This window comes from Hemiscyllium ocellatum (assembly GCF_020745735.1).
Source record: "Hemiscyllium ocellatum isolate sHemOce1 chromosome 27 unlocalized genomic scaffold, sHemOce1.pat.X.cur. SUPER_27_unloc_30, whole genome shotgun sequence".
Classification (NCBI taxonomy): Eukaryota; Metazoa; Chordata; class Chondrichthyes; order Orectolobiformes; family Hemiscylliidae; genus Hemiscyllium; species Hemiscyllium ocellatum.
Window position 1 is genome coordinate 93137 of NW_026867499.1, and position 5647 is coordinate 98783.

General features: G+C 45.6%; 2 non-coding genes across 2 annotated transcripts; one reads left to right on the top strand and one right to left on the bottom strand.

The window, feature by feature from the left end:
• The first annotated feature begins 1444 nt into the window (after positions 1 to 1444).
• Positions 1445 to 1534, top strand: trnap-cgg (transfer RNA proline (anticodon CGG)). Its single transcript is given in 2 exon segments — positions 1445 to 1480; positions 1499 to 1534. It is a non-coding gene; the product is annotated as a tRNA-Pro (tRNA).
• A 2287-nt stretch (positions 1535 to 3821) lies between these two features.
• Positions 3822 to 3893, bottom strand: trnaw-cca (transfer RNA tryptophan (anticodon CCA)). The gene has a single exon. It is a non-coding gene; the product is annotated as a tRNA-Trp (tRNA).
• Between the last annotated feature and the right edge of the window lie 1754 nt (positions 3894 to 5647).

The following is a 5647-nucleotide window of genomic DNA, read 5'->3' on the forward strand; positions in this document are numbered from 1 at the left end:
CAGAACATTGGTCAGGCCACGTTTGGAATATTGCATGTAATTTTGGTCTGCTTCCTATCGGAAAAATGTTGTGAAACTAGAAAAGGTGCAGAAAAGATTTACAAGAATGTGCCCAGGGTTGGAGGGTTGAGCTATAGGGAGAGGGTGAACAGAGTATTTTCTCTGGAGCATCAGAGGCTAAGGGGTGACCGTATAGAGGTTTATAAAATCATGAGGGATATGGATAGGGCAAATAGACAAGTTCTTTTCCCTGGGATGGGGGAGAACAGAACTAGAGGGCATAGGTTTAGGGAGGGGAGGGGAAAGATATAGAAGGGACATAAGGGGCAACCTTTTCACGCAGAGGGTGATGCATGTACGGCATGAGCTGCTGGAGTAAGTGATGGAGGCTGGAATAATTACAGTATTTAAAATGCATCTGGATGTGTATATGAATAGGAAGGTTTTGTGGGGATTTGGTCCAAGTGCTGGCAAATGGGACTAGATTAGGTTAGGATATCTGGGCTGCATGGACGAGTTGGACCGAAGGGTCTGTTTCCGTGCTGTACACCTGTGTCACTCTGTGAGACTCCATGGGATTCTCTAGGAGGAATTGAGGTCTGCAGATGCTGGAGATCAAAGCTGAAAATGTGTTGCTGGAAAAGCGCAGCAGGTCAGGCAGCATCCAAGGGATCCTCTGCCCAAGAGAGCAGTTGAGACAGCTTCATGAAGTATACTGAAAACACAGTTGGATGGGTTTTTGCATGGTAGGGGAATTAAGGTTAGTCGGGATAGTGCAGGTTGGTGGAGCTGTGACCTTAATGAATGACGTAGCAGGCTTGACCAAATGGTCTACTCCTGCTTCTCTTAATATGAATCTGTAACGCTGCATTTCCCGCGGCAGAGTTTTCCCACGGCACAAAGGAGGTTTTCTAAAATAAATTTAAACCCCTTGCTTTGCTTGAACTCAAATCGCATTGACTTGGAGGAGAGTGGGATTTGCAAAGTGTCCTCCCCTCCACACGTGCCTCCACTGCAGGGCAGCTGTCCGGCCCGCCTCCATTGTTGACGTCACAATGTGGATGCAGCCCTGTCAGCTTCAGAGTGAAACGTCCACCCTCTGGGCAATATCTGGGAGCAAAGCAATGTCACACCCTTTCCATTCACCATCCTCCAGCAGTGAGGGGGGAGGGGAGGTAGGGGTGGGTGAAACACTGTTCACTTGTAGCAACTGGAGTGAATCCAGGGAGGGGGCAGACACTCCATAGGTGCTCAAATACTTTCTATCTCTCTTAAAGATATTTTCCTTGTGTATTCACTCAGTTTGGCACGTGTACAGTTTGCACTGCCGAAAAGCATTGTTTCTTTACTCATGTTCACAACCAAAAGATTAGATTCTCATGGAACTGAGCAGCATTTAAGGGATTGGCACATGTCAAGAAGATGCAAGTCTCCGCGGGTTTGTGGCTCGTTGGTCTAGGGGAATGATTCTCGCTTCGGGTGTCCTGGTGCCTGGATGTGCGAGAGATCCCGGGTTCAAATCCCGGACGAGCCCTTGTTTCTTACATTTTTTTGTGCGAAAACGGCAAAAAGCAGCTTCGTTTAACGAGATCCGATGAATCAGGGATGGGGCAGAGCTACCATTGCAATGAACGCGGCAAGGGCAGCACTTACTCAAAGCGAAAATGAGCTTTACTTCACACAGAGGGTGGTGGGCTTTTGGAACGCATTGCCAGCAGAGGCGGTAGAGGCAGGCAAGGTAGATTCATTTAAGATGCGTCTGGATAAATGCATGAGTGGGTGGGGAGTAGAGGAATACAAATACTTAGGAATTGACCAACAGGTTTAGACAGTACATTTGGATTGGCTCAGGCTTGAAGGGCCTGTTCCTGGGCTGTAAATTTTCTTTGTTCTTTGTTCTATATGATGTATATCTGATATTGTTGGCTGTTCTAAAAGTTTCTTTGTAATTATTATTCACCTTCTAATGTAGTAATGGAGTTACATCCTTTTTTGTCATAATTTTTTTATTTAATAGGCCAGCAGGAGGTCATTCAGCAATTTTTCTGCCTTTCTTTTCTCAAGCAGCCTTAACATTTCATTTTCATATCCTTGATTCAGCTCCATTTCCAGCATCTTTGTAGGCAGTTTGTTCCATGTTATTGTCACTGGAATGAAGTTTTCCTCCATACATTCTCTCCTGCGCGCCTTTATTGGAAAAAAACCTACCCAGGTAAGTTTGTGCTACACCAGCTTCCGGGTCCGCTCCGCACTTTTTTTGAAAAAAAAATTAAATTTAAACCGTGAAACAAACGTAACCGCGTCTACAAACAGACAGTGCCAAACAGCCCTTACCTGCTTCGCAGAGAGAGTGAGGATTGTTCACTCGTTTGTGGGTGTTGGGATGATTGCTTCTGCGGTTAAGTATTTGGTTTGCGTGTGTTGTTTTTCTGTCGACGCTAGTTTGAAGTTCCCCATTGACTGTTCGCTCTTCAGTGACATCTAGGCATGGCACTTTGTTGCTGTTCTCCTCCTCTTCAAACCAGGAGCCCCCCTCAGGCCACAGTCTCACCACTTGGAACACCAATATACGGACGAGTCAAAGACCTCCACTGAAGACTGAAACACCAAGTCGAAGACTCACGCCACTCCAGTTACTCCATCCAAGAATTCCTGAACACCAAAGGCAACAAGATAAAACAGGATGCAATAATACTGTCCTTTGACATACAGCCCTGTTCACATCCATTAACATCAACGTGACCAAAGAAAACTGAAGACACTACTTGAAGAACCAAAGGCACAAACACCAAACAGCACCAACGTCATCAGCAAAGATAACACTGTCAAGCTCATGGAGCTGTGCCTTACCTCCCACTTCCTATTCAGTAACAAGACTAACAAACAAATCAACGGAGCACCCATGAAACCACCAATATCAGGATTCCTAACAGAAGCAATAATGCAGAGATAATGGAACAACTTAGAGGAAACCTACAACACCATCAACAATCTCCTTACTGGCATAAAATTCACAAAAGAGGAGAACAAGAACAAAGTGCTGTTGTTCTAGATGTCACAGTACAGCGAACAGTCAATGGTAAATTCAAAACAGCGTCTCCAGGAAACAACACATGCGAACCAAGTACTTAAGCTGCAGAAGCAATCATCCCAACACATGCAAACAAATCTGCATCAGGATGCTATTTCAACGAGCTACTTCACACTGCAGCGCCCAGCAACGGCGAAGATCAATGAACAACTGTACAGCGCATTTAAGAAGAACGGATAGCCCACAGACCCGAATTCCTGATGAAGGGCTTATGCCCGAAACGTCGAATTTCCTGTTCCTTGGATGCTGCCTGAGCAGCTGCGTTTTTCCAGCAACACATTTTCAGCTCTGATCGCCAGCATCTGCAGACATCACTTTCTCCTCGACAATTTTAACTGTGTCCAGTGTGAGGAAATAATTTGTTGTTGGTGGGAAACATTGCTATCTGAACTCGCTATCACTCTCCTGATAGATTGAAACACAAAGCTAGGTGTCTCTGGATTATGTAATAAACTTATCGGAATGATGTTATTCACACCGCACTGTCACCAACTGAAAGAAGCAGCTGCCCAGAGATAGACGGCTGTGTTTAAATCCAGCGATGAACTGGGGGAGCTGAGCATTTACCCAAACACTGGGCACACCACCTCCCTGACACAGTGCTTACAAATTAAACTGACAGCAAAGCTTCACGTATTATTGAAAGTTGCCGGAAAGAAGACTGGGCTTAACAGATATCCGGAGTGAACACAATCCTTTCTTGATTGGAAATCTCAGGAACTGATTTTAATGAGCCTGACGTGATTTGAACACGCAACCTTCTGATCTGGAGTCAGACGCGCTACCGTTGCGCCACAAGCTCACAGGGAGCCTGGCGCCTCTATTCATGCTTAAGGGAAGTCATCGCACTACAATGATTTTACGTTATGAGTAACAATGGAGATCAACAGTTCATGTCTGTTCTGTCTCTCCACCTCTCCTTCTGTTTCTCAAAATAATTTCCAACCCTACCTCAATAAAAAGCTGAAAGAACTGCGGACGCTGTATATCAGAAACAAAAAACAAACGGTAGTTGCCGGTCACCCTTCCATAGAACTGATGGTGATTGGGAAAACGTTGGTTTATATGCAGGAGATATTGTGGGAGGAAGGCGGATGCAGTAAATGGTAGATCAGGACAGAGCCCAAAGCGAGGGAAGAACTGTTGGACAGGAAAGGGAGTTGATAACGATCTGCGTGGGAGGGTGAATAACTGTTAATAGAGACTGTTCGTGGCTAAGAATAGGTAGTGTGTAATGACAGACTATGTGACAACAGGGCTTGGTTTGTGTGGTAGAGACGAGGATACAATGGATTTCAGGCCCTTGAATTATTGAATTCGATATTGGGACCGGAGGGATGTATGGTCCCCAAGTAGAATATTCGGTGCTCTTCGTTCAGCTGGTGCTGAGCTTCGCTGGGACAATACAGCAAACCTGAGACAGAGATGTTGGTCAGGGAACAGGGTGGGGTGTGTAATTGGCAGGCAACTGGAAGCTCAGGGTCTTTTTTGCAGGCAGAACGTAGATGTTCGGGGAACATTTTCCTGACCCCATTGAAAGCACACATTGTCAAAGCCGAGGAAGAGCAGCAAATAAAGCGCTCCTGGATGGGTTTGAACGACCAACCTTCCGGTTAACAGCCAGGAAAGTATTACAAGCATTTTCGACAAGTGATACAGGGAACTGGGAAGAAAAGTATTATAAACTGTGAACAACAAAGTTCTGGAGTACAACACTTACATTCAAACACCAAAAACATCCAGGTCCTGATTAATCAGATTGCATTGTGGTGCTTTTCTGCAAAAAATCCTGCGTGGGGAAACTGACAATATGTTGCCAAAATCTCTTCCCAAGTGTACGCCGTGCTTCTTTTCCAGGGGTGAGAAATTTCTATTGTGGGGAGACATTCCCAAGGTTGGGAATGTTCGCTTTGGAGCAAAGAAAGTTAACTGGAGATTTCCTGGGGCTGTTGGTAATGATGGGAGAAGAAGCGGTGGGAATGGGCAGATTAATGATCAGAAGAACCAATAGCCACTGACCAGAGTCAGTTACCAGAGGACAGGAATTGAAGTTCTTGAATGAAAAGCAGCACTTGTGCCTAATAAACACAGAGAATACTGCAGAAAGCCAACAGGTCGAGCAGCATCCGTGGAAAGGTAAACAGAGCTGACGTTTTGAGTCTGGTACGTTGTTTGTTCCGAACTCGAGTTTCCTGCATGGCAATAAATTCCCAGACATGAGAAAACGCGACTTTATTGAGACGGGTTTTGTGAAGTTTGAGCGATAATGCAACCAACAGGAAGTCATTTAAAATCGCCAGCGAAGAAAGCATAGTCAGCAGGTTACCACCCTGGGCGGGGGGAGGCGGGGATGGGGGAACCCCAAAGGATCTCTACTCCAGCTCTTTAAGTGTTCAGCCACAACTACACGTCCAAAGTTGTGGTCTGAAATTTCTCATGGAATTGCTCTAACAGGAAAGGTGAGTACTGGACTTGTCCTGTCTGCGCCATAGTCCCAACGTTTCCTGTTCCCCTGGATTTGATCAGGACAGAAGAGGCTGATGGGAGATCGAATTG